This window comes from Arachis hypogaea, chromosome 9, assembly GCF_003086295.3.
Source record: "Arachis hypogaea cultivar Tifrunner chromosome 9, arahy.Tifrunner.gnm2.J5K5, whole genome shotgun sequence".
Classification (NCBI taxonomy): Eukaryota; Viridiplantae; Streptophyta; class Magnoliopsida; order Fabales; family Fabaceae; genus Arachis; species Arachis hypogaea.
In genome coordinates, this window is record NC_092044.1 from 70,955,890 (window position 1) to 70,971,074 (window position 15,185).

Here is a 15,185-nt window from a genome sequence, read left to right on the forward strand (position 1 = left end):
CTTTTTGGTCATTGTAAAAAACCATGACCATAGACACCTTTAGGTTACCCCTAAAACCATGACCATAGACCCTTTTAGGCCACGCCCAAAACTGTGATCATTGACCCCTTTAGGTCACCCCCCAAAATCGTGACCATAGACCCTTTTAGTTCACCCATTATTGAAAAACCATGACCATAGCCCTTTTTTGTCACTATAAAAAACCGTGACCATAAACCCTTTTAGGTCACCCACAAAATCATGACCATAGACCCTTTTAGGCCACCCCCCAAAACCGTGACCATAGACCCTTTAGGACACCCCCAAAAACTGTGACCATAGACCCTTTCAGGTCACCCTTTTTTGAAAAACCGTGACCATAGACCCTTTATGGTCACTGTAAAAAACCATGACCATAAACCCTTTTAAGTCACCCCTCAAATCCGTGACTGGTGCATGAAATTGTGTATGCCAATATTAATGGACTATTTCTCAAAGCTTCGCACAACTAACCAGCAAGTGCACTGGGTCGTCCAAGTAATACCTTACGTGAGTAAGGGTTAAATCCCACGGAGATTGTTGGCTTGAAGCAAGCTATGGTTATCTTATTATTCTTAGTCAGGATATAATATCAATAATAATTTTTAGTTTCAATTGTAAAAAGTAAAAGAGCATGAAATAAATACTTATTATGCAGTAATGGAGAATATGTTGGAGTTTTGGAGATGCTTTATCCTCTGAATTTCAGCTTTTCCCTTGTCCTCCTCTTCACACACGCAAGGCTCCTTCCATGGCAAGCTGTATGTAGGGCGTCACCGTTGTCAATGGCTACTTCCCATCCTCTCAGTGAAAATGGTCCAAATGCTTTGTCACAGCACGGCTAATCATCTGTTGGTTCTCAATCATGTCGGAATAGAATCCATTGATACTTTTGCATTTGTCATCACACCCAATAATTGCGAGTTTAAAGCTCGTCACAGCCATTCAATCCTTGAATCCTACTCGGAATACCACAGACAAGGTTTAGACTTTCTGGATCCTCAAGAGTGGCCGCCAAAATGTTCTAGCTTATACCACGAAGATTCTGATTAAAGAATCTAAGAGATACTCATGCAATATAATGTAGAATGGAGGTGGTTGTCAGGCACACGTTCATGGATTGAGGAAGGTGATGAGTGTCACGGATCATCACCTTCTTTATAGTGAAGCGCGAATGAACATCTTAGATAGGAACAAGCGTGTTTGAATTGAAAACAGAAATAATTGCATTAATTCATCGAGACGCTGCAGAGCTCCTCACCCCCAACAATGGAGTTTAGAGACTCATGCCATCAAAGAGTACAAAATTCAGATCTAAAAATGTCATGAGATCCAAAATAAATCTCTAAAAGTTGTTTAAATACTAAACTAGTAACCTAGGTTTATAGAAAATGAGTAAACTAAGATGGATAGTGCAGAAATCCACTTTTTGGGCCCACTTGGTGTGTGTTGGGGCTGAGACTTAAGCTTCTCACGTGCCTGGGCTGTTTCTGGAGTTGAACGCTAGGTTGTAACCTGTTTCTGGCGTTGAACTCCAACTTGCAACCTGTTTTTGGCGCTGAACGCCAGACTGCAACATGGAACTGGCGTTGAATGCCAGTTTACGTCGTCTATCTTTGCACAAAGTTTGGACTATTATATATTGCTGTCTGCTTTCCAACCCAATTAAGAGCGCGCCAATTGGACTTCTATAGCTCCATAAAATCCATTCCGAGTGTAGGGAAGTCAGAATCCAACATTATCAGCAGTCCTTTTTCAGCCTAAATCAGATTTTTGCTTCAATTTCAGCTAGAAAATACCTGAAATCACAGAAAAACACACAAACTCATAGTAAAGTCCAGAAATATGATTTTTGCCTAAAAACTAATAAAAATCAACCAAAAACTAACTAAAACATACTAAAATCTACATGAAATTACCCCCAAAAAGCGTTTAAAATATCCGCTCATCACAATACCAAACTTAAACTGTTGCTTGTCCCCAAGCAACTAGATAAATAAAATAGGATAAAAAGAAATTAAGAAGCAATGATATCTCAGAGTTTTAAGTGAAGCTCAGATTCCAATTAGATGAGTGGGACCAGTAGCTTTTTGCTTCGGAATAGTCTTGGCATCTCACTTTATCCTTTGAAATTCAGAATGATTGGCATCCATAGGAATTCAGAATTCAGATAGTATTATTGATTCTCCTAGTTTAGTATGTTGATTCTTGAACACAGTTACTTTATGAGTCTTGGCCGTGGCCCTAAGCACTTTGTTTTCCAGTATTACCACCGGATACATAAATGCCACAGACACGTAACTGGGTGAACCTTTTCAGATTGTGACTTAGCTTTGCTAGAGTCCCCAATTAGAGGTGTCCAAAGTTCTTAAGCACACTCCTTTGCTTTGGATCACGATTTTAACCATTCAATCTCAAGCTTTTCACTTGGACCTGCATGCCACAAGCACATGGTTAGGGAAAGCTTGATTTAGCCGCTTAGGCCTGGATTTATTTCCTTGGACCCTCCTATCTATTGATGCTCAAAGCCTTGGATCCTTTTCACCCTTGCCTTTTGGTTTTAAGGGTTGTTGGCTTTTTCTTTTTCTTTATCCAATGATTCCTCTCTTTTTTTTTCACTGCTTTTTCTTGCTTCAAGAATCAATTTCATGATTTTTCAAATCATCAATAATATTTCTCTTGTTCATCATTCTTTCAAGAGCCAATACTTTTAACATTCATGAATTTCAATATAAAAAATATGCACTGCTCAAGCATTCATTCAGAAAACAAAAAGTATTGCCACCACATATAAATAATTAGAATTTTCCTTATTAAGAACTTGAAATTAAATTGCCTCTTTATTCTAAAAATCTACTATCTTATTCATGTTTGATGATGATGAGAAAAATAAATTATAGCTTAATTGGAAATAAAATCAAAATAGATATACTAATTACTACTACTCCTATATAACTTCTAAGGTAAATCTATAAGACAACTATCACAGAGTAAAGCTAAGATTAGGACTCAACAACCTTTACTTTGGGAAGTGGATGTTCCTCTAGTCTGTGGGGTACTTGGTCCTTCAAGAGATAATTTCTGACGCTTCAGTTCCTTCAAGTCACGCCTTTGCTCTTCTTGTTCCCCAAGCAGTTTGCAAAGTATGCTATTTTGATTATTCTGTTCTTCCTTTATTTGGTCCATAGCTTCTTGCAACTTGGTAACTGATGCTTCAAGATGCTCCCAGTATTCAAATTGAGGAATTTCTGGGAGGAATTCCTGTGCTCTCCTCTTGATGGAGTCATCCTGCACTTGTTGTTTTTCCATTGATATTTTGGTGATTGGTCGCTCAACTGAGATATACTCAGTTATTCCCATCTTCACTCCAGCATCTTTACATAGCATATATATTAAGCTTGGATAAGGCAATTTAGCATCTTTGGAGTTCTGGTTTGCAATTATGTAGAGTTCACACGAAATTAGCTGATGAACTTCTACTTCTCTTCCTAACATAATGCAGTGGATCATCACTGCTCTTTTAATGGTGACTTCAGAACGGTTGCTAATGGGCAGTATAGAACGCCCAATGAAGTCCAGCCAACCTCTGGTGACTGGTTTGGGACACCCTTGGTGCTGGTGGTCCACCTGGTTTCAGGGAGGCAGATGTCCTCTAGAATCTTGTCCAGGCCTTTATTTGTTCTCATCATTCTCCTATTAAAGGAGTCTGGGTCATCTTTCAGCTGAGGTAGCTTAAAGATCTCTTTGATTTTGTCAGGGTGGATGTGAACAATCTTTCCTCTGACCAAGGTCCGATAGTCATAGAGAGCAGTTCTAGATATTCTCTGCCTGTCTGTTTGCCATAGATTAGCGTAGAATTCCTGAACCATGTTTTTTCCCACCTTTGTTTCAGGATTAGCTAGGATTTCCCAGCTCCTGTTTCGAATTTGCTCTTGGATCTTCGGATATTCATCTTCTTTCAGATCAAATTTGACTTCCGGGATCACTGACCTTAGACCCATTATTTTGTAGTAATGGTCTGAATGTTCTTTGGTTAAGAACTTCCCTTGATTCCAAAGTGGTTTTGGAATACTCTCTTTCTTGCCTCTTGGAGTGGGTTGTTTTCCTTTAGGAGCCATGATCTTAGTGGGTATGATTTAGTGATCACGGATAAACACACCAAACTTAGAGGTTTGCTTTTCCTCAAGCAAAAGAGAAGAAAGGAGAGCGATAGAAGGAGAGCTAGTTTTCGAATTGTTGAGGAGAGGAGAGAGGCCGAAAGTAGATTTAAAGGGAGGGGGTGGGTTTTCGAAAATTTTAAAGAAAGATAGGATAGAAGATATGATTTGTAAAAGATAAATATGATAGGAAAAAGATATAATTGAAAATTGAAAAGATATAGAAGATATTGAAAAAGATAAATCTGAATTTTTTTAAAAGATCTGGGATTAATTTGAAAAGATAATTGATTTTCGAAAAAGATTTGAAAAGAAGTTGGATGGGATTTGAAAAAGGATTTGTGTTTATGAATTAAGATACATTTGATATTTTTGAAAAAGGGATTTTAGAAATTAGGATTAAAATTTTTGGAATTGAATGATGAGAGTTTCTAACATGTTTATGCAAGAAATCATGAATTGGAACATAAAAATTTGAAAAAATGTGAATTGAAAACGAATTAACCTTCTCCCCACAATCCTGGCGTTAGACGCCCAAACGCTGCATGTTTTGGGCGTTTAACGCCCATTCGCAGCTTCTCCTGGGTGTTCAACGCCCAACTGTTGCTTCTAGCTGGCGTTGAACGCCAGGAACTCCTTTGTCACTGGGCATTTTTCTGAACGCCCAGGACGCTGTAAATTTGGCGTTGAACGCCCAGAAGGTGCTTCTTTCTGGCGTTCAATGCCCAGAAGATGCTTCTTTCTGGTGTTTAATGCCCAGATAGCTATCCTTACTGGCGTTGAACGCCCAGTAGGTGCTTCTTTTGGGCGTTCAGCGCCCAAAATAGCTCTTACTGGCTTTTTCACACCAATGAGCTTCCTTTTTGGCTGTTTTATCCTGCGAACCCTTTTGTAACTTTGTGAACTCAAACAATTTCTATTTTACCTTGAAGATAATTGACATAAACCTGTAAAAATCAATTAATTAACAAATAAGTTTTGTAAATGGCTGGGTTGCCTCCCAGCAAGCGCTTCTTTATTATCTTTAGCTGGACTATTACTGAGCTTTAATCAAGTCTCAATTTTGAGCATTCTTGCTCAAAATTGCTTTCAAGATAATGTTTAACTCTCTGTCCGTTAATAATGAACTTTTTGTTAGAATCATTATCCTGAAGCTCCACGTATCCATATGGTGATACACTTGTGATCATATATGGACCTTTCCACCGGGATTTCAATTTTCCGGGGAATAATCTGAGCTTAGAATCAAATAGCAGAACTTTCTGCCCTAACTCAAAGACTCTGGATGACAGTTTCTTATCATGCCATCTTTTTGCTTTCTCTTTGTAAATTTTTGCATTTTCGAAAGCATTGAGTCTGAATTCCTCTAGCTCATTTAACTGGAGCAATCGTTTTTCTCCAGCTAACTTGGCATCAAGGTTTAGGAATCTGGTTGCCCAATAGGCCTTATATTCCAGTTCCACTGGCAAGTGACAGGCTTTTCTATACACCAGCTGGTATGGAGAAGTTCCTATAGGTGTCTTGAATGCTGTTCTGTATGCCCACAGAGCATCATCCAAGCTTCTTGCCCAATCCCTTCTACGATTAATCACAGTCCGTTCCAGGATTCTTTTAAGTTCTCTATTAGAGACTTCAGCTTGCCCATTTATCTGTGGATGATATGGAGTAGCTACCCTGTGGCTAACTCCATATCGAACTAAAGTAGAGTAAAGTTGTTTATTGCAGAAATGAGTGCCCCTATCACTGATTGGTACTCTAGGGATACCAAATCTGCTGAAGATGTGTTTCTGGAGGAATTTCAGCACTGTCTTAGTATCATTAGTAGGTGTTGCAATAACTTCCACCCATTTGGATACATAATCCACTGCCACCAGAATATAAGTGTTTGAGTATGATGGTGGGAAAGGTCCCATGAAGTCAATACCCCATACATCAAACAACTCAATCTCCAAGATCCCTTGTTGAGGCATGGCATAACTGTGAGGCAGATTGCCAGATCTTTGGCAACTGTCACAATTAAGTACAAACACTCGGGAGTCTTTATAGAGAGTAGGCCAGTAGAAACCACATTGGAGGACTCTTGTAGCTGTTCGCTCACTTCCAAAATGTCCTCCATACTGTGATCCATGGCAGTGCCAGAGGATCTTCTGTGCTTCTTCTTTAGGCACACATCTACGAATTACTCCGTCTGCACATCTCTTTAAGAGATATGGTTCATCCCAAAGAAAGTATTTTGCATCCGTGATCAATTTCTTTGATTGCTGCCTACTGTACTCTTTGGGTATGAATCTCACTGCCTTATAGTTTGTAATGTCTGCGAACCATGGCACTTCTTGGATGGCAAAGAGGTGCTCATCCGGAAAGTTTTCAGAGATGTCAGTGAGAGGGAGGGACACCCCTTTTACTGGTTCTATTCGGGACAGGTGATCTGCTACTTGGTTCTCTGTCCCTTTTTTGTCTCTTATTTCTATATCAAACTCCTGCAGAAGCAACACCCATCTGATGAGTCTAGGTTTTGAATCCTGCTTTGTGAGTAGATATTTAAGAGCAGCATGGTCAGTGTACACAATCACTTTTGATCCTACTAAATAAAATCTGAACTTGTCAATGGCGTAAACCACTGCAAGTAACTCTTTTTCTGTGGTTGTGTAGTTCTTCTGTGCGTCATTTAAAACATGACTGGCATAGTAAATGACGTGCAGAAGCTTGTCATGCCTTTGTCCCAACACTACACCAATGGCATGGTCACTGGCATCACACATCAGTTTAAATGGTAATGTTCAGTGTGGTGCAGAGATGACTGGTGCTATGACCAGCTTAGCTTTCAGAGTCTCAAACGCCTGGAGACACTCCTTATCAAAGATAAATGGCGTGTCAGCAGCTAACAGATTGCTCAGAGGTTTGGCGATTTTTGAAAAATCTTTTATAAATCTCCTATAGAATCCTGCATGCCCCAGAAAGCTTCTGATTGCCTTAACATTGGCAGGTGGTGGTAATTTTTCAATTACCTCTACCTTAGCTTGATCCACCTCTATTTCCTTGTTCGAAATTTTGTGCCCAAGGACAATTCCTTCAGTCACCATAAAGTGACATTTTTCCCAGTTTAAAACCAGGTTAGTCTCTTGGCACCTCTATAGAACAAGTGCTAGATGGTCAAGGTAGGAGCTGAATGAGTCTCCAAACACTAAAAAGTCATCCATGAAGACTTCCAGAAATTTTTTCACCATATCAGAGAAAATAGAGAGCATGCACCTTTGAAAGGTTGCAGGTGCATTGCACAGACCAAATGGTATCCTTCTGTATGCAAATACTCTAGATGGGCATGTGAATGCTATTTTCTCTTGATCCTGGGGATCTACTGCAATTTGATTATAACCTGAATATCCATCCAGGAAAGCAGTATTATTCATGACCTACCAGTCTCTCTAGCATCTGGTCTATGAATGGTAAAGAAAAATGATCCTTTCTGGTAGCTGTATTGAGCCTTCTATAATCAATACACATATGCCACCCTGTAACTGTTCTTGTAGGAAATAGTTCATTTTTTTTCATTATGAACCACTATCATGCCACCTTTCTTAGGGACGACTTGGACAGGGCTTACCTAGGAGCTACCAGAAATAGGATAAATAATCCCAGCCTCTAGTAATTTAGTGACCTCCTTCTGCACCACCTCCTTCATGGCTGGATTCAGCCGCCTTTTGTGGTTGAACCACTGGCTTAGCGTCATCCTCCAATAGGATCTTGTGCATATATCTGGCTGGGCTAATGCCCTTAAGATCACTGATGGACCACCCAAGAGCTATCTTGTGTGTCCTTAGCACTTGAATTAGTGCTTTCTCTTCCTGTGGCTCTAAGGTAGAGCTTATGATTACAGAAAAGGTATCACCTTCTCCCAGAAATGCATATTTCAGGGATGGTGGTAATGGTTTGAGCTCAAGTTTGGGAGGTTTCTCCTTTTCCTGAGGGATTTTCAGAGGTTCTATTATTCTCTCTGGTTCATCCAAATCAGGCTGAGCATCTTTAAAGATATCCTCTAGCTCTGATTCGAGACTCTCAGTCATATTGACCTCTTTTACCAGAGAGTCAATAATATCAATGCTCATGCAGTTATTTTGGGTATCTGGATGCTGCATAGCTTTGACAACATTCAACTTAAACTCGTCCTCATTGACTCTCAGGGTCACTTCCCCTTTTTGGACATCAATGATGGTTCGTCCAGTTGCTAGGAAAGGTCTTCCTAGAATGAGAGTTGCACTCTTGTGCTCCTCCATTTCCAGCACCACAAAGTCAGTGGGAAAGGCAAATAGCCCAACCTTGACAATCATGTCTTCAATTACGCCTGATGGGTATTTAATGGAGCCATCAGCAAGTTGGAGACATATCGGGGTTAGTTTAACTTCATCAGTCAACCCAAGCTTTTTGATAGTAGCTACAGGTATTAGGTTAATACTTGCCCCAAGATCACATAGAGCTTGCTTGGTACAAGTACCTTCTAATATGCATGGTATCATAAAGCTTCCCGAATCTTTAAGCTTCTCAGGTAAGCTTTTTGGAATGACTGCACTGCATTCTTTAGTGAGGTAAACTTTTTCAGTTTCCCTCCAATCCTTCTTATAACTTAAGATCTCTTTCATGAACTTAGCATAAGAGGGTATTTGCTCAAGTGCTTCTACAAACGGAATCTTTATTTCAAGAGTCCTGAGATAGTCTACAAAGCGAGCAAATTGCTTATCCTATTCCGCTTGACGGAGTTTTTGAGGATAAGGCATTTTGGCTTTGTATTCATCAACCTTAGTTGCTGCAGGTTTATTGCCTACAGCTGTGGGTTGAGAAGCCTTTTTAGAGGAGTTGCTATCAGCACTTGTATGTGTCTGATCCCCCACTGGTGTTTGAATACCAGGGGTGGAAGCTGGAGTGGAGTTAGATGCCAACTCCTTATCTGTTTCTAGCGTCTGAACGCCAGAACTGGGCTTCCTTTGGGCGTTCAACGCCAGTTCCTTGCTTGTTTCTGGCATTGGGCGCCAGGGCTGAGCATGGGTTGGGCGTTCAACGCCAGCTTTCCACCAATTATCTGGCGTTTGAGTGCCATAATTATTTCTCTCTGGGCTCTGACTATCCTCAGAGGGATTTTGGGTAGCAGTCTGTTCATTTTTTGGCTTCCTGCTGCCTTGAAGTGGGTTATTTAATATTTTTTCACTTCTTAATTGAACTGCTTGGCATTCTTCTGTTATTTGTTTTGATAACTGCTGTTCTTTTTGCTTCAACTACACTTCCATATTCATATTAGCCATTCTTGTTTCTTGTAATATTTCCTTGAATTCGGCTAGCTGTTTTGTTAGAAAATCTAATTGCTTATTGAATTCAGTAGCTTGTTCTGCAGGACTGAGTTGAGCAGTTACTGTTTTAGCCTCTTCGTTGATGGAAGGTTCACTGCTTAGGTACAGATGATGATTTCTGGCAACTGTATCAATAAGCTCTTGAGCTTCTTCTATTTTCTTTCTCATGTGTGTAGATCTACCATCTGAGTGGTCTAGAGAAGTCTGAGCTTTCTCTGTAAGCCTATAATAGAAGATGTCTAACTGCACCCACTCTGAAAACATTTCAGAGGGGCATTTTCTCAGCATCTCTCTGTATCTCTCCCAGGCATCATAAAGGGATTCATTATCTCCTTGTTTGAAGCCTTGGATGCTCAGCCTTAGCTGTGTCATCCATTTTGGAGGAAAATTGTGATTCAAGAATTTTTCTGACAGCTGTTTCCATGTCTTTATGCTATCCTTAGGTTGGTTATTTAACCACCTCTTAGCTTGGTCTTTTACAGCAAATGGAAACCGTAACAATCCGTAGACATCCTGATCTACTTCCTTATCATGTACTATGCCAGAAACTCTGTAGGTTCTTCTTGTGGAAGACCGGAATACTGGCAACTTTGCTGCACCATGATAATGAGCTGAGGGTTCAACTCAAAACTACTAACTCCAATGGAGGGTATACATATACTACTCCCATATGAAGCAGTAGTGGGGTTAGCATATGACCCCAGAGTCCTTCTGGATTGTTCATTTCCATTTACGTCCATAATGGAGAAAGGGAGATGATGTGAATTTATTTTATTTATTTTATTATATATAAAAATTTCGAAATAATAAAATAAAATAAAATAAAGACGACAATAAAATTAAAAATAAATAAAACTAAAAATAAAAAAAGAATTTAAAACTATTTTATGAAGATTTTTGAAAAAGTGAGGAGAGAGAAAGTGGTTAGGATATTTTCAAAAAAGTTAAAAAAAAATTAAATCTTAAAAGGATAAGATTTGAAAAATTTTGAAATTAAAATCTGAATTTTTATAAAAAAAATTCGAAAATATGGCTTAAAAATAGTTAGAAAAGATATTTTTTTGAATTTTGAATTTTATGATGAAAGAGAAAAACACACAAAAGACACAATACTTAAAAATTTTTAGATCTAATGCTCCTTGTTTTCGAAAATTTTGGAGGGAAAACACCAAGGAATACCAAACTTAAAAATTTTAAGATCAAAACACAAGAACAACAAGAACAAAAGAAAGAACACCAAACTTAAAATTTTTTTTTTTTTGAAAACCAAATTAAATTTTTGAAAATTAAAGAAAATTAACAAGAGAACACCAAACTTAAAGTTTGGCACAAGATTCAATCAAAGAAAAATTATTTTTTTTTGAAAAAGATTTTAAAAAGATGTCCAATTACCAAGAACATAGACCAACGCTCTAGCCAGTTGAGCTATAAATGTAACGTGTTTTAAAGAGGTATTTTTAATAACTAAAATTAAATATTTTGAAAATGCACAAGGAAAACACGAAAAACACAGAGAATAGGAAAAACCAAAGATTAAACAAGAAAAATTGACAAGAACAATTTGAAGATCAAGGAAAAATAAAGAACATGCAATTCGAAAATTGAAAGACAAATAAGAGCATGCAATTGACACCAAACTTAAAACATGACACTAAATTCATAGAAAAACTAAAAATTAATAAAGAAAACTAATATTTTTAAAAAAAATTTTAGAAGGGATAATAAAAGATGCAATTTTGGTAAAAAAGATAAATTTTTCCTAATCTAAGCAACAAGATTCACCGTCAGTTGTTCAAACTCAAACAATCCCCGGCAACGATGCCAAAAACTTGGTGCACGAAATTGTGTATGCCAATATTAATGGACTATTTCTCACAGTTTCGCACAATTAACCAGCAAGTGCATTGGGTCGTCCAAGTAATACCTTACGTGAGTAAGGGTCGAATCCCACGGAGATTGTTGGCTTGAAGCAAGCTATGGTTATCTTATTATTCTTAGTCAGGATATAATATCAATAATAATTTTTAGTTTCAATTGTAAAAAGTAAAAGAGCATGAAATAAATACTTATTATGCAGTAATGGAGAATATGTTGGAGTTTTGGAGATGCTTTGTCCTCTGAATTTCAGCTTTTCCCTTGTCCGCCTCTTCACACACGCAAGGCTCCTTCCATGGCAAGCTGTATGTAGGGCGTCACTGTTGTCAATGGCTACTTCCCATCATCTCAGTGAAAATGGTCCAAATGCTCTGTCACAGCACGGCTAATCATCTGTTGGTTCTCGATCATGTCGGAATAGAATCCATTGATTCTTTTACATTTGTCATAATGCCAATAATCGCGAGTTTGAAGCTCGTCACAGCCATTCAATCCTTGAATCCTACTCAGAATACCACAAACAAGGTTTAGACTTTCCGGATCCTCAAGAGTGGCCGCCAAAATGTTCTAGCTTATACCATGAAGATTCTGATTAAAGAATCTAAGAGATACTCATTCAATCTAATGTAGAACGGAGGTGGTTGTCAGGCACACGTTCATGGATTGAGGAAGGTGATGAGTGTCACAGATCATCACCTTCTTCACAGTGAAGCGCAAATGAACATCTTAGATAGGAACAAGCATATTTGAATGGAAAACAGAAATAATTGCATTAATTCATCGAGACGCTGCAGAGATCCTCACCCCCAACAATGGAGTTTAGAGACTCATGCCATCAAAGAGTACAAAATTCAGATCTAAACATGTCATGAGATCCAAAATAAATCTCTAAAATTTGTTTAAATACTAAACTAGTAACCTAGGTTTACAGAAAATGAGTAAACTAAGATGGATAGTGCAGAAATCCACTTCTGGGGCCCACTTGGTATGTGCTGGGGCTGAGACGTAAGCTTCTCACGTGCCTGGGCTGTTTCTGGAGTTGAACGCCATGTTGTAACCTGTTTCTGGCGTTGAACTCCAACTTGCAACCTGTTTCTGGCGCTGAAAGCCAGACTGCAACATGAAACTGGCATTGAACGTCAGTTTACGTCATCTATCTTCGCGCAAAGTATGGACTATTATATATTGCTGAAAAGCCCTCGATGTCTACTTTCCAACCCAATTGAGATCGTGCCAATTGGACTCCTGTAGCTCCAAAAAATTAATTTCGAGTGTAGAGAGGTCAGAATCCAACAGCATCAGCGGTCCTTTTTCAGCCTAAATCAGATTTTTGCTCAGCTCCCTCAATTTCAGCCAGAAAATACTTAAAATCACAGAAAAACACACAAACTCATAGTAAAGTCCAGAAATATGATTTTTGCCTAAAAACTAATAAAAATCTACTAAAAACTAACTAAAACATACTAAAATCTACATGAAATTACCCCCAAAAAGCGTATAAAATATTCGCTCATCAGTGACCATAGACCCTTTTAGGCCATCCTTTTTTAAAAAACTGTGACCATAGGTACTCTATGGTCACCCTTTCTAAAAAAACCATGACCATAGCCTTTTTTTTAGTCACCCTAAAAAACCGTGACCATAGAATGGTCATGGTTTTTTACCGTGACCAAAAAAACCGTGGCCATAGACCCAAAATGTTGTAGTGATACCACCACTGAACCTTATTCTATTCTCTGTCAAACTGGACTTTTACTCTTTCTGTTTTAAAATCATTTTCTTTTATTCATGCAAAGGGGACAAAGCATACATTCAAGCAGGATGAAAATGAAGCAAGCACTTAGACTAGCACACTTAATTGGCAATTAAAAGATAGTAAACAAATAGATTGTAAACAACTTAAACTAACCAGCATGGGTACATTTAGACTTCCAATTTAGAGCACTTTAAAGCAGAAACAGATAGGCAACAATACAACCTCTTGGTGTCTTCTTGCTTAATCTTTCATCATCCCCTTTTGCTTTTGTATTCTTCTTAGTGATGATGCATAGTCCTTCCAAGAAATTGAGTGACTTTCTGTGATGATAGTGGAAGTTTCTTATCCCCCAAACACTTCAAAGATGGTTAGCATGCATGAATGTTTGTAGGGTTTTAAACTTACTTTGGTGTGTGAACACCAAACTTAGTTTCTTGCCAATGTCTGTTATGCAGAAAATTAATCACATACATGAAACTTTGTACTTTTATTAAGTAAGCTAGCTATAACTAAAACTTGAGCAATTGTCAAGAAATTTTCCTAATTGTTTTGGAGTTTTTGACTCATGATGCTCTTTAAAGGGTTATTGTGTTTTTCATGAGATCTCAGGTGGAACACCAAACTTAAAATCACACATTCACCTTTTTTATACTCATTTTGGTGTGCAACACCAAATTTAACTCCTAGCAATACAGGAAAATCTTGACTCTTTATTGAAACAACTATGAAAAGAAAGTTACCTCTGGTTGGGTTACCTCCCAACAAGGGCTTCTTTATCGTCATTAGCTTGACGTCCTTCATTCTTGTTTATCTCAGTTCATGAATGCTCTCCTCCTTATTCCAAGGCCCTCCCAGGTAATGCTTAGCTCTGTGACCATTTACTGTAAATGTGTCCTTTGTAGCTTCATTCAGAAGTTCAAGGCTTCAATGTAGGAAAACCTTGGTCACCAGATAAGGGCCAGTCTATTTAGACTTGAGTTTCTCTTGAAAAATCTTGAGCCTAGAGTTGTATAATAGCACTTGTTGCCCTGGCTCAAACTCTCTTCTTGAAATTTTCTTGTCATGCCATCTTTTACCTGTCTCCTTGTATATCTTAGCATTCTCATAAGCCTCCTATCTGAACTCATCAAACTCATTGAGTTTCAATAGCCTTTTCTCTCCTGCTACTTGAGAGTCAAGATTGAGGAGGTTAGTGGCCCAGAAAGCTTTGTGTTTGAGCTCCACAGGTAGGTGACAGGATTTGCCATAAATTAGTTGGAAAGGTGACTTCCCAATTGGGGTTTTGAATGCAGTTTTATATGCCCATAGAGCATCGTCCAACTTTCTTGCCCAGTCTTTCCTTGTGACCCCAACTGTCTTCTCTAAGATTCTCTTTAGCTCCCTGTTTGCCAATTCAGCCTAGCCATTAGTTTGAGGGTGGTATGGTGTGGCTACTTTGTGAATTAGCCCATATTTTTGGAGTAGCTTTTTCGATTTGTCTGTTACAAAAGTGGCTGCCACCATCACTAATAATGCCTTTAGGCACTCCATATCTGGTAAAGATGTGTCTCTTAAGAAATTGAAGAACAATTGGTGCATCACAGGTAGTTGTTTCTATGGCCTCTACCCATTAGGAGACATATTTCACTGCTACCAATATGTATTTGAAGAAATATGATGGGGGAAACGGTCCCATGAAGTCTATACCCCAGAGATCAAACAGTTCCACTTCTAGAATGAAGTTTTGAGGCATTTCATTCCTCCTTATTAGTCCTCCAGCTCTTTGGCATTCATTGCATTGGTGCACAAATTTCCTGGCATCTTTGAATATGGTTGGCCAATAAAATCCACTTCGAAGCACTTTAGCAGCTGTTCTTTCTGGCACAAAGTGTCCACCATAAGTTGTACTATGACAATGCCACAGTATGTCTCCCATTTCATTTTCAGGAGCACACCTTCTGATCATTCCATCTGGACATCTCTTGAACAAGAAGGGCCTGTCCCACAAGAATTTCTTGGCTTCATTGAGCAACTTCTTCACTTATTTCTTGGTGAACTCTT